The 14,368-nt window shown below is 40.4% G+C and overlaps 1 long non-coding RNA gene across 1 annotated transcript; it reads right to left on the minus strand.

Annotated features, from left to right (window-relative positions):
* Nucleotides 1–1,726: 1,726 nt before the first annotated feature.
* LOC140477140 (uncharacterized) lies at nucleotides 1,727–10,653 on the minus strand. Its single transcript, XR_011960654.1, has 3 exons — nucleotides 10,468–10,653; nucleotides 5,523–5,614; nucleotides 1,727–1,946 (listed from the first exon to the last, which is right to left on the minus strand). It is a non-coding gene; the product is annotated as an uncharacterized lncRNA (long non-coding RNA).
* Nucleotides 10,654–14,368: the final 3,715 nt, after the last annotated feature.

Consider the following 14,368-nt stretch of genomic DNA (forward strand, 5'->3'; position numbering starts at 1 on the left):
TTCATGTGTTTCATATACCAAGACTCCTAGGTCCCTCCATATCTTCAAGTTCTGCAATTTCTCCCCATTTAAATAATATTGTGTTTACCTACATTTCCTGCTGAGGTGGACAAGTTCACATTTTCCCACATAATACTCCATCTACCAATTTGTTGCTCACTCATTTACTACTCAACCTACTCACAACGCTGAGATCAAGTAACTTGGCTCAGAACAACAATGAAATATCAGGCCCTCTGATCTGTATGAATTAGAACTCCACAAGTAGAGTCAAACAGTCTGGAAATAGACCTCTGGCCCAACTCATCCATGCCGACCAGATTTCCTAATCTTAACTAGTCCCATTTGCCTGCATTTGGTCCATAACCCTGTATAACTTTCCTATCTATGTACCTCTCCAAACATCTTTCAAATATTGTAATTGTATGGTGGATTTACTCACAAGGCCAATATGAGCTTTTACTTACATTGATTATCATTCAAAATTTTCAAAATGTGAGACTCAGAGTGTTATTTCCCCGTGCCTGAAAATAGTGAAGATTGTGGAATGAGAAACGAGCCACTGGGTGGGTTAGCCTTGCAGACACACTCATTCTCACCCTGCCACTTCAGTATTTATGTTGTTCAAGAGGATCCATGGGTGACCTTCTCAACCTATCACCAACTCATGATTAATCAATCTCCATTTAAGAGGCTCAAACCCACCCGCAGCCTGATGATCTGCTTTCTTGATAGGGGCATCAGAGGCAGGTATGGGATTAGAGGGGTGGATGTTTAAAGGTGCTCCCCTGACCTTGCTTTGATCACTCTCTGTCTGTGACCCATATTCCACAACTCTCCCAAAGAAATGTATCCAGCAGCTCACCCAGTGCAACCCTACACAGCTACACAGCCTTGGCCTCCAGTGACATTCTTCAGCTCCCTGAGACTGCCAATCTCTGATTGGTCAGTGGCTTTGAGTAGGGTGGGACTTCAGTGGTGAGATTCCTGATTGGATGTGAAGTTCACTGGCCGGTAGGTAAGGGCCCAATTGGTGCCAGGTGTGACAAACTTTCATGTAGTGGGGGTAGGGAGTGAACCCCTCCTGAGATCTCCTGCCCTAATACTGAGCGCATCTAATACTAAATCCTAGCATTAGCTTTAAAACATAGGAAAGTTAAGGGCACTTGTATGGAGCCTGTCACATACTGTCAAAGAATCATAGAAATCATAGAATCATCGAATCCCTACAGTGTGGAAACAGGTCACTTGACCAACAAGTCCACACTGACCCTCCGAAGACCCATTCCCCCTAAACTATTATTCTACATTTACCCTTGACTAATGTGCATAACCTATACATCCCTGAACACTATGGGTAATTTAGCATGGCCAACGAAGGGAAAATTGAACAGGAATATTCAAAATCCTGATTGAGTTTGCTCAAGAAGGGAAGAAGACATCTCTGTCAGCAGAATGGTTGGAATAATGAGAGGATACAGATTAAGGTAATTGGCAAAAGAACAAGAGGCATGGATGGGAAGAATATTTTTTACACAGTGGATGATCTGTTTGAAGTCTTCAAGATATTAATGAGGAAAGACAGAGAAAATAAAGATAGTCTATTTCCTCTGAAATTATACAGCATACATTTCTGCTCCTGTATTCTAGAATATCCTTTATTGTCGTGTTTATTCAATGTAAAATGCAGTGAAAAGTGTGTGCCATCACTGTACATAGGCGCCACTTACATTAACTTAGAATAAAATAAAAAAAAGACAATCCGACGTTTCCTTCTATGCTGCTATGGCACACCCAGAGTCCTACTCCGGGCTTCCCAGTCCATGCCATGCTGCCACCAGAGTTCCACTCTGGGCTTCCCAGGCCACGTCATGCCACTGCAAGAGTCTCGTTCCAGGCTTTCCCCACATCATGCCGCCAAGAATGTCCTGCTTCAGGCTTCCTAGCTTTCTTGAAAAGAATGGAAACATTGCATTTGCCTTCCTAACTGTGGAGTGAACCTGCACATTAACCTTAAGAAAATCCTGGAATGGGAATTCAAAGTCTTTTTGTGTATTAGATTTCTGAAGCCTTTGCCCATTTAGAAAATAGTCTACACCTCTATACTTCCTACACTACACATAACAACACACTTTCCAGATTGTATTCCATCTGCCACTTCTTTGCCTCCTTTCCTAGCCTGTCCATATCCTTCTGCAGCCTCTCTGCTTCCTCAACCCTACTTGTCTCTCCATCTATCTTTGTGTCACCTGCAAACTTAGCAACCATGCCCTCAGTTCCTTTGTCCAGATCATAAACGCATAGCATGAATAGCTGTGGTCCCAACATGGACCCCTGCGTATCGCCATTAATCACTGGCTGCCATCCTGAAAAAGACCCCTTTATCCCTACTCTCTGCTTTCTGCCAGTCAGCCAAACCATTACCATCTCTAACATTCAGGACTGTTATTTTATTTAGCACCATCCTGTGCAGCACCTTATCAAAGGCCTTCTGGAAATCCCAAAAGATAATATCTACTGGTTCTCTATTGTATAATTTGCTTGTTACCTTCTCAAAGAATTCAAACAGATTTGTCAGGTATGACCTTCCTTGATGAAACTGTGCTGACCTAGCCCTATTCTACCCATGATGTGGAGGTGTTGGACTGGGGTGGATAAAGTTAAAAGTCACACAACACCCGATTTTTAACTATTTTATTATACACTTCCAATCTCACCCTTAATATGATTCTAACATTTTACCAACAACTGAAGTCAGGCTAACTGTCTTATAGTTTCCCGTCTTCTGCATTCCTCCCTTTTTAAACAGAGGCATCACATTAGCCATCTTCAGAACTCTGATGTGTAATCTATCCAGTTCAAATGATTGATTCACTTTCACATTTTTTTTGTTTCCCCAGCATCTTCTCCTTAGTGATGACCACTACACTCAGCTCTGTGCCTGACTCTCTTCAAGTTCTGGTACTGTGCTGGTGTCTTCCAGTGTAAAAGCTAATGCAAAGTACCTATTTAGTTCCACTGCCATTTCTTTGTTCCCCATTTTTACTTCTCCAGTCTCATTCTCCAGCTGTCCAAAATCCACTCTTGCCTCTGTCTTACCATCTAGATATCTAAAATATTCTCTTGCAATTTTCTTTTCTATTTCCATCCAGCTTTTTCTCATACTTCACCTTCTCATGACTTTTTTAGTTATCTTCTGCTGGTTTTTAAAGGCTTCCCAATCATCTGGCTTCCCACTAATCTTTACCACATTGTATGTTTTTTCATTGGCTTTTATGCTATTCTTGATTTCCCTTGTCAGTCATGGTTGCCTCATCCTCTCCTTAATATGTTTCTTGGGATGAATTTTTGCTGTGTCTCCAAATTACTCCCAGAATCTCCTGCCAATACCATTCCACCATCTTCCCTGCTAGGCTCCCCTTCCAATCAAACCCTGACCAGTTCCTCCTTCATGTCTTTGCAGTTACTTTGACTCAATTGTAATACTGTTATATCTGATTTCAGCTTCTCTTTCTGAAACTGCAGGATGAATTCTGTTACATTATGGTCATTGCTCCTTAGAGGTTCCCTCAGCTTAAGCTCCTTAATCAAGTCTTCCTTATTTCCTATCACCAAATCCAGAATTGCCTGTTCCTCAGTGAGCTCTAATGCAAGCTGGTTCAAAAAAACTATCTCGCAGACATTACATAAATTCCTTTCCTTGAGATCGGCTACCAAGCTGATTTTCCCAGTCTATCAGTACATTGAAATCTCCATGATTACTGCAACCTTTCTAACATGCCTTTTCTATCTCCTGATTTATTTTCTTCCCCATATCCTGACTATTGCTAGGAGACCTGTACACAACTCTATCAGGATCTTTTCACCTTTTTGGTTCTTCAACTCTACCCGTATAGATTCTATAACTTCTGACTTTCTATCACTTTCTACTATAGATTTATTCTTATTTCTTACTAAAAATAAATCCCTCTCTGCCTATCCTTTTTACATGATGTGTATCCCAGATATAGTTCCCAGTCCTGATTTCCTTCCTACCACATCACTGTGATAGCCACACCATTGTACCTGCCAATTTCAATCTGCACTACAAGCTCATTTACCTTGTTTCATAACTGTTTCCATTTAAGTACACCACCCTCTGCCCTGTATTGACTGCCCCTCCTTCTCAAGGTTGCCCCTCATCTGCTGTGCCTGAAGTTACATTCCTGACCCTGCCCAATTACTTGTTCTGGAAACTTTAATAACTTCTATTGAACCCTCCCCCACTTTAATTTATTCCATTTTTTCCATGCAATTGAACCAACACCACCATTATTTGGTTTAAAGCCCAGTCCACAGCCCTAATTGTGCGATTTGCCAGGACTCTGGTCCCAGCATGATTCAGATGGTGCCTGCCCAATCAGAACAGCTCTCTCCTTCTCCATTATTGGTGTCAATGTCCCAGGAATTCGAACTTGTTTCTCCCACACCTATTTTTGAGCCATGCATTTACCACTTTAATCTTATGGACTCTGTGCCAAGTTGCTCATTGCTCAATTTTTTGCTGTTTAATTTAGCCTTTAGCTACTCATATTCCCTCAGCAGAACCTTGTCCCTCTTTCTACCTATATCATTGGTGTCTATATGGAACATGACAACTGGATCTTTCCCCTTCCATTCCAAGTTCTTCTGCAGTCCAGATGAGATATTCTGAATATGGGCACCAAGCAAGCAACACAGCCTTTGTGAGCAAGAATCTCAAACCTGTTAGACAAGTTCAAGGGCCGAGAGTCATGAACCCTTTTACCTGCCTCGCTCCTAGGTGCAACCTTCTGTCTGTGACCACTGATCGAATTCAAAGGAGTTAGTCTAAGGGGTGTGACTGCCTCTTGAAACACAACATTTATGTAACCCACCCCCTTCCTGATGTGTCACAATGTTCAAAGCTCAGACTCCAGCTCATAAACTCTGATGGAGTTCCTCAACCAACCAACACTAGCACCAGCTGTGGTCACATGAACGACAATGGAATGTATTAGCTCCCACAACATCTAGTCACAACACATCATCTGGCCCGACATCTCATTTTAATTACTTAGTTCTTAATTTGATTTATAAAAGTTTTGTAACTTTCAGTTTGTAACTCCTAAATATTTCCCATATTTACCTTCAATCTGAAAGTAACCTGCAATGGATAACCAAATCAGTAATAAATTATTACCAACAAGTGAATTTATAGTTTACCCATGATGTCACTCTTTTGTTCTGGGACCCTGATCCTAAGCTTTAATTTATTCTGTAAAAACACCTTACAAACTATGAGTCAACAGCAAGCAGCATCTCTTCCCCTCTGCACTGAATTCCCACGCTGCCTCCAAACTCTAAATATCCACTCACTCGGGCTGTGTCTCACTCTGGATGTGATCTCTCCCTCTTGACTGTGTGAAGCTAACTGATTACATTCTAACATTCAAAAATTGAGAGAAAAGTAAAATGGACTATAGAGAAAGAGAAGGTGAGTGAGCAAACTTGATAGATCTTACATCAAGCAGATGTAGGCATAAATCAAGTAGACATTTCGTGCAGTATCGTTCTATGATTCTTCTTTCTTCCTTTCTACAAACAATACCTTCTCCTGGGAAAGGGAAGAAAACAGAGAACAAAAACATGTCAGTGTAGGACGGCAAGTTAGAAAATTACTGTCAATTGTTTTCAATGTAATCAAAAAAGTTCCACGCAACTCCTTGGTCCTGTGACACATGCCTCAGGAGCCACCTACATTCTGCCATGAGGCCCTGTGGTCACAACCAGCAACTAATTTAGTTTTGATTTGAAAATTGTACTCTCTGGACATGGTGGTGTAAATCAATGCTGCTCTATGATAAAACAGATGGAAGTTTTCTGGGGCTGCCTGGAGCTTTTAGAAGGGTGGGCAGGCGAACATTCAATCTTCTGGTGAGGGTGGGGGAGATAAAGTTGCGCTATCAACTTCTCAGACTCTCTCCAGCAGTTTGACTTTCTCAACCATGGTAGAGAATTTGTTTTGCACTCATTGACATTTCATGAATACTTATTAATACTCGAATTATATTTACAGAGTGCAATCTTGTTAGACAAACTGGAAACTACATGTTCACAAACATGACTGTATCAATGATGGTTGGGTGAATGTCTTCCTCCAAGCCCTGCTGAGTACAACCATCTTCAGGTTATGTGATTTCTTTATAACTAAGGCATTTCTTTGCTCAGATGCTTAAATGCTCAAATACTTAAATGTTCCGGGTGAAGCCTTTCCATGTCGATTAGTTCATGAGAAGTCTTAATCATAGGCAGAGTGGCTTTTCATTGTTAAATGACGTTGTTAGTGGTGAATTCCAATTAGGCCAATGTGACTACCCAGATGAGCCTACCTCTCTGGCTAATGCCAGTAAATCTGACTTGGGCAGGTAAGTGGAGTTCAACTCAAAAGGGAGCTCAATTCAAAAGAAAACCTACTGCGATAGTGTCCTTTTCTTATCCAAATCTTTGATGAAAAGCTATCAGGTGTGTAAGTTCTCCTAGTTGGAATGGAAGATCATCGCTGATGACACATAAGCTGCTAAGTGCTGCAGGTCAATTTATTTTTAAAACTAAATCCTGGCAGATGTATGACAGGCTGTATTACTATAGTGTCAGTAGTGCTGCATTGTAGTGACAGACATTGGTTGCTCATGAGACGTCTGATAGAGATTCCTGATCTCAAAGCTCCCATTTGACAGTTTTTACACAGGCAACCTTATATCTGGTCAGCTAACTCACACTCATGGGATCATGAAACACTGAATGAGCAGCGGTACAAGCCCTAGCAGAGTGCAGCAAATTATTCATTTTTTTCTGCATTGGAACCTGGTTCTCTTAATCTGCCCATGGTGATGGACCAATGGGTTGAGAAGTAGCAGATGGAGGTTAATTCAGATAAATGTGAGGTGCTGCATTTTGGAAAAGCAAATCAGAGCAGGACTTACACACTTAATGGTAAGGTCCTCGGGAGTGTTGCTGAACAAAGAGACCTTGGAGTGCAGGTTCATAGCTCCTTGAAAGTGGAGTCGCAGGTAGATAGGATAGTGAAAAAGGCATTTGGTATGCTTTCCTTTATTGGTCAGAGTACTGAGTACAGGAGTTGGGAGGTTATGTTGCGGCTATCCAGGACATTGCTTAGGCCACTGTTCGAATATTGCGTGCAATCCTGGTCTCCTTCCTATTGGAAAAATGTGAAACTTGAAAGGGTTCAGAAAAGATTCACAAGGATGTTGCCAGGGTTGGAGGATTTGCGCTATAGGGTGAGGCTGAACAGGCTGGGGCTGTTTTCCCTGGAGTGTCGGAGGCTGAGGCGTGACCTTATAGAGGTTTACAAAATTATGAGGGGCATGGATAGGGTAAATAGGCAAAGTCTCTTTTCTGGGGTTGGGGAGTCCAGAACTAGAGGGCATAGGTTTAGGGTGAGAGGGGAAAGATATAAAAGAGACCTAAGGGGCAACTTTTTCACACAGAGGGTGGTACGGGTATAGAATGAGCTGCCAGAGGAAGTGGTGGAGGCTGGTACAATTGCAACATTTAAGAGGCATTTGGATGGGTTTGGAGGGTTATGGGCCGGGTGTTGGCAAGTAGGACTAGATTGGGTTGGGATATCTGGTCGGCATGGATGGGTTGGGCCGAAAGGTCTGTTTCCATGCTGTACATCTCTATGACTCTATGACTCTGGATAGATTTCCAGAATGTATTCGGTAAGTGACACCTAAAAGGTAATTACACAAGATGGAAGCTGACAGTATTGGAGTAATGTATTGTCTGGATTAAGCATTGATTAACACACAGAGACAGAATCAGAATGATTGATTCCTTATCAGGTTGGAAAGGCATAGGTAGTGGAGTGTCAAAGGATCAGTTTCATATAACTGTCCCCTTATCCTTTAACTATATCTCCTAGTTTGATATTACCCCATTAGAGGAAACATCTCAACATCTACTTCATCACGGCCTAAATAAAGGTTTAACTTGTTTAGCCATTCTTGATAAATCAACCCCTAAATCGTAGGAATTAGCTTAGTGAATCCCTTTTAAACTGCCTCTAATGCCAATATATTTTTCCTAAATACAGGGGCTAAAATTCTGAAATAAAAAGCTAGCCCATTTATAACCATGTACCACTGTCAATTGTTATAAAAATGCCCTCTCGTTCACTTGTTTGGTCTCATCTATACATCACTCCAGTTCCTATAGCAAGATGGTTGATTATTAACTGTCCTCTGGGCAATTATGGATGAACAATAAATGTCAACCTAGCCAGTGATGCTTGCATCCTGTAAACAAAGTATCAGTGACTTGGAAGAGGATGCAGAATCTAAGGATATGATGTATCTAAGTTTGCTAATGATAAATGGGAGGCCATATTGTGATGATGTGAATGTTGTGAATGTGCAAGAGAAGTGAATAGATAGAGTGAATGGTCAGAAACCTTGCAGATGGTGTTTGATGTCGGAAACTGTGAGGTGATGCAGTTTGTTAGAAAGAATTAAAAGGCAGAATGTAATTAATATGGGCAGAGGCGCCATAGAGTGCAGCAGAGAGAGATCTGGGTACTTTATGTGTGGAGATTAAAAAAAATGCAAGTGCAATTATTAGTTAAGAAGGTAAACAAAATCTTGGCCTTTGTTGCTAGGGGTTGGAGTTTAAAAGTAAGGGAATCTTGTTACAACTGTATATGACATTGGTGAGGTTGGATCTGCAGTGTTGCATATAGATTTGGTCCCCTGACATTAAACCTTACATTCAGCTGTTTGATATAACATATCCTTCACCAATTTTCTTCTTGCTCAAGTAATAGCCTAGAGTTTATTGGTCGTTCTGTTTTATAATTGTTCACTAAATTGTTTGTGCCTCTATGACAGAACCTTTTTCTTATTCCCAGTGGTATTGCAAGCTCACATAATTTATTGAAGGATTTATGAAAAATGGTCACTTTATTTGAAGTTAAGAATTCTGGTGACCTATTTTCTTTTCTAAGATACACAGAATTGACCACACAGACACTGCCTTAATCATTGTCTCTGTCCATGGTCTTTGTGTGTATGAAAGATTATAGTCTCATTGCCAGGAATTTAGATTGATTGGAATACTTGGGAAAGGAGTCTGCATATTAGAGTGACATTGCTGTAAATGTCTTATACATGACAATGCATAACTCATTCCATGAAGAGATAATGTGTAAGCATTATGTACAATGGGTAAAAACCTCTGAACTAAACACCTTGGGAGCTAAACAAGCTCCAGGTCAGTTCTATGTTGTATGAAATCTTGGAGCACTAGATGAATACTTCTGGAAAAAAGCCGTCCGTGACTCAGAGAGGAGTATGGCCCTGTTCTTCCTCAAGCTTCGTTCGAGATATTACTTCCGATTGCCCTCATCCAGAACCACAATAAATTCCTTAAAAGACCAGGTGAATGGCAACTCTGGGGCATTTTAGCTTCAGTGGCAGGGCCATGTAATTGAAATGATGTCATACTACTTTTGTAAGGCAACCTAGCTTCACACCCTAGTTTCCAGACGAAAGATAAAACATTGCTACATTGCACAAATTTAATGCTGTGAAATGTGAACCCAGTTGACTGATACAGTCTGTCAGACAGGATTCTTGTCCTCTCATCTTTGGAATTCTTTTTGATGTTTTCCTGAAGATAGACAGGGACCTATGTATAATGAAAAAAAAATCATTCTGTATTCTATCTCAGATTCCTTTCTTTGACATTGTAAAGCCAAGTAATCAAAAGTTGAATGACTCAATGAATTGAAACTGTCAGATTTCCTTAAATTGGGAGTTGAGTTGGGGATGTGGAGAGGGCGGAAGAGTTTGCTATTGTTCCTGAAAATACTAGCTGTGGGTAGTATGTCAATTTCAATGTGCTAATCTGGCACTGGGAATAATCACCAGGGCAAAGGAAGGGCAGCTCAGGAGTCACACTCTCCTCTTAACTGAGGCAGACTACATTTGAATTTAGAGCTTGTTCGAGGGGAGGGTGAAATAGTTGAAGGGGAGTGTTTCTGAACAGGCAAGAAGAGCAGAGGGCATAGTGAGGAGCCAAATATAACCTAGGACATTGTCCTAACCCCATCAACAGGGTCAGTGGGGCTCAAGATGGACTGGCACTTGATAAGCAAATGGTATTTCCTGGGTGGCAATGCATGTGTGCCTAGATTTTGAATGTTGTCAGAATCCCTCTGGTCTCACAATGGCAGAAAAGCAGGGGGCAGACCTACAAGGAGCCATCTGTCCAGGACAAAAATTCAAGCTGTCACAACTGACAGATTTTGGCTCAAGTAGTCATGAGCATTGAACCTCTTCACAGGAAGGGGAGAATCTCAAGCATCAAGAAGACATGGTAATAAAGGAAGACAGAGAGGCAATGGAGACAAAACCTCAACTTTAGATCAACTACCAAACATGAAGTTACCTGGAGATGATGAAGAGTCTATGTCACTGGACACTGAGACTCTCCAGGTGGATTGTCACAGACAGTTGTATTGCTGAAGACTTGGCATTTCCCAACAACATTCATCATGCTTCTTGTGGCTGACAAAATCGTATTTTGTTTCTTTTGTTTTAATGAAGTAGTTTTTCACTGTAGCACAAACTCAAAATGCTGCAGATTTGGGTTCAACAGTATAGTAGATAAATTATTACCTAAAAGAAATGAAGATAAAATAGAATGAAGTATAAGCTATCTGCATATAACACAAATATGTGATTTTGAATCATATGATAAAATGTATTAACAGCACTCCATTACTGTTAGACACATCAGAGACACTTTCCTCCTCTTTTGCGTATACAGAGCTTAATTTAATTGTGGTTTTAATTGCCTGGCTCAAGAATTTGATAGCATCATCCTAGATCCTTCATATAACAGTGCATGGGTGCTTTCAGTATCAAAGAACTCACCCAGTCGTGTAAACAAACACTTCTGATGTGAAAGTTAACTAAACTCCTTACCATGAGGTAACCTAGTTTTCAACAATCCTGAATGACCTCTGCTTATTAGGAAAAACTCTTTTATACGACTGCCAACTTCAACCAAAACTTGCGCGAAACACTCAACTGAAACCCAAAAGTTTTCACTTTTTTGAAAATGGCATCGCAGGTAGATAGGACGATGAAGAAGGCATTTGGCATGCTTGCCTTCATCGGTCAGAGCATTGAGTACAGAAGTTAGGGTGTCATGTTTCAGCTGTATAAGACATTGATAAGGTCGCAGTTGGAGTTCTGTGTTCAGTTCTCTTTGCCCTGCTATAGGAAGGATGATATTAACCTGTAAAGGATACAAAAAATACTTATGAGGATATTATCAAGACTGGAAGGTATAAGTTATAAGAAGAGGTTGAAATGACTGGGACTTGTTTCCCTGAGCGTAGGAGGTTGAGGATTTATAAAATTATGAGGGCCATAAAGGTTTATAAAATTATGAAGGCCATAGATAAGGTGAATAGCCAAGTTTACCCTGGGTAGGGGAATCCAAAGTAAGGGGCGTAGGTTTAAGGTGAGAGGTAGAATAATAGGGTAGGAGAATTGGTCTGGGTGGGTTATTCTTTGGAGGGTCGGTGTGAACCTGTTGGGCCAAATGCCTTGTTTCCACACAGTAGGGATTCTATGAAAATAACATTTAAAAGCCATTTGGGCAGGTACATCTAAAGGAACATTCAGAAGGTTATGGGCCAAATACAGGCAAACGGGACTAATATAATTTAGCAAATCTGGTCAGCATGGATGGGTTGGGTTGAGGGCCCTATATGTGCGCTATGATTCTATGACTCTATAACTCATTCCAAAAACTTCTATCTGAAGGTGTAATGCATTATACTGTTTCCTTCATTCACTTGTCAACTGTCCCAATGTAAACAATTTCTCCATTATTCTCCAGGAAACCTCTGTTTAATACAATGTTTGAAAAGAAATCACCGTGGCTACTCAAATACTTCCAAGTTAACAATTAATTACTTTCAGACACAGAGAAAACCCATATAGGACTAGTTCAAAATTCAAAAATCCCAAACTAAGTGGTATTAAATTATATACAGAAATTACAAGCCTTATATCACAATGGTATCTCAAAAAGGTTACAAGACAGTACATCCTGTTAACCATTGACACTCTCTTTCCCAAGAGGTGAACAGCACATTTATTTATCAACCAATGTGGGCACACAGGTGCAGAGCATTAACTTTCACCACCATCACTGGACTCCCCCAAAAGTAGGGCATCATCGCCTGTTTCTGTGTAGCCACTAAGATATTCGGTAACTATCCAATGAGTTTCATTAGTTGAAAGAGATTCCATTCTGTCAATGCCCAGCTGGTTTGTGACCATCACATGAAATTCTTCCATGTGCTCTTCCACCATTCCAGTGCTGATATTTTGGGAACATCCCAACCCAAACGCTAAATCCTTCTTTCACAACTCTTTTCTTCTCCACAATCTTTGCTGCCTCTAATCTTCACTCCTTACTCAAACAGTATGAATAGAACCTGAGGTTTTAGTGATATCTCCTAACTTTATGGCCACTGACTCCTCTGCAAGAGCCCAGACAGGCACAGAGAGGATTAAAATCACTGTTACCTGCTTCATAGGAAACCAATTAAATGGGCCATCATAATGTCATTGTGGGATCTTTGCAAACACCAATTTAGCTAGTTCACTCCATTGTTCTTTCCCCATATCCCCACGACACATTTCCCCAATTCCCTTAAAAATGCCATAACTGGAACTCCCTTCACACACTCCCTGACAGTCCATTTTAAATCTGAACTACTTATTGTGTAATAACTGTCCCGTTATATAAAACATCAGGCAAGCCACTACCTTGGCAGAGGTCAGGCTGTTACATTAGACATTATGTTATGAATAGCACTGACTGATTTCTGACATATCCCCTCCTTCCTGTGGATTGCTTTATTTGATGATTGCCAATGGAATGCATTTTTCCTGATTTGTTGAGATTCCAAGATTAAGTTAGAACGCTTTTTGAGGTTAACAGAAACTAGCATTGTTGTTATTGGATTCTCCAAACAGACAAACTTTGCTGCTATTATTGAGATTAGATCTTTAAAACCTTTTTACATTGAGAACAGAGTTTAATTTTTGTATCTGTGTTAAATGTACATACACAACAAATCCCAACTTTTCCACAGGGGATAGTTTTTTTAATTAAGAGGAAATCTATTGGTTGTGAAAACATTATAAATGACGACAATTGTTGATGTTGTAACTCAGATTTCAAATGACTCTTGCACTCCTTGATTGAATCGTTCGTGCACACAAAATACCTGATAATTATCAATGCATCTGAGTGGTTAAACTTTAAATTCCAATACTTAATTTGTCTTTGATCTCAGCTTTTTACTTAAATTTTATTTTTCACATTAAACTTGCTCTGTCTCCAGATGGTACAATTACCAAACGCTAAGATGAAACAAAAGACCTTATTCTTCAACAAAATCTTTTCAACGATTTTCTTATTATCTTTGAGCACCAAGATTTAGTTTCCATTTTACAGGAATTGGTGAAGTTTTTTGTGTAACTTAATTATGGAAAATTACAAGTTCAATAAAGAATTTCATGCTTCAAAATGTTTGTACAACTTTCCATTTTCTTGAACAGAGCTGAAAATGTGTTGCTGGAAAAGCACAGCAGGTCAGGCAGCATCCAAGGAACAGGAGGATCGACGTTTCAGGCATCAGCCCTTCTTCAGGAATCACATTTTCAGCTCTGATCTCCAGCATCTGCAGTCCTCACTTTCTCCTCGAACATTTTCTTTAACAGTGTTTATTTTGGTAGATTTCTTTCTTTCACACTCATAAGATTCTACACTAATTCTCTACAGTAAGACGCCAATTGATTGTGCCATAAGTAGGGGAGGTGGTGCTGTAGTGGCAATGTCACTGGTCTAGTAATCTAGAACACCAGGCTAGTATCCAGAGGACATGGGGTTGAATCTCACATGACAGATGGTGACATTTGAGTTTTATTACATTTTTTTTAAAAATCTAGAATTAAACAAACATTCCTAATTGAACAGTGACCATTTAGATTTAGATTACTTACAGTGTGGAAACAGACCCTTCGGCCCAACAAGTTCACACCACCCCACCGAAGCGCAACCTGCCCAGACCCATTCCCTTATATTTACCCCTTCACCTAACATTACGGGCAATTTAGCATGGCCAATTCACTTAACCTGTGCATTTTTGGACTGTGGGAAGAAACCCACGCAGACACAGGCAGAATGTGCAAACTCCACACAGTCAGTTACCTGAGGCGGGAATTGAACCGGGTCTCTGGCGCTGTGAGGCAGCAGTACT

Source organism: Chiloscyllium punctatum, chromosome 5 (assembly GCF_047496795.1).
Source record: "Chiloscyllium punctatum isolate Juve2018m chromosome 5, sChiPun1.3, whole genome shotgun sequence".
In the NCBI taxonomy this organism is placed as follows: Eukaryota; Metazoa; Chordata; class Chondrichthyes; order Orectolobiformes; family Hemiscylliidae; genus Chiloscyllium; species Chiloscyllium punctatum.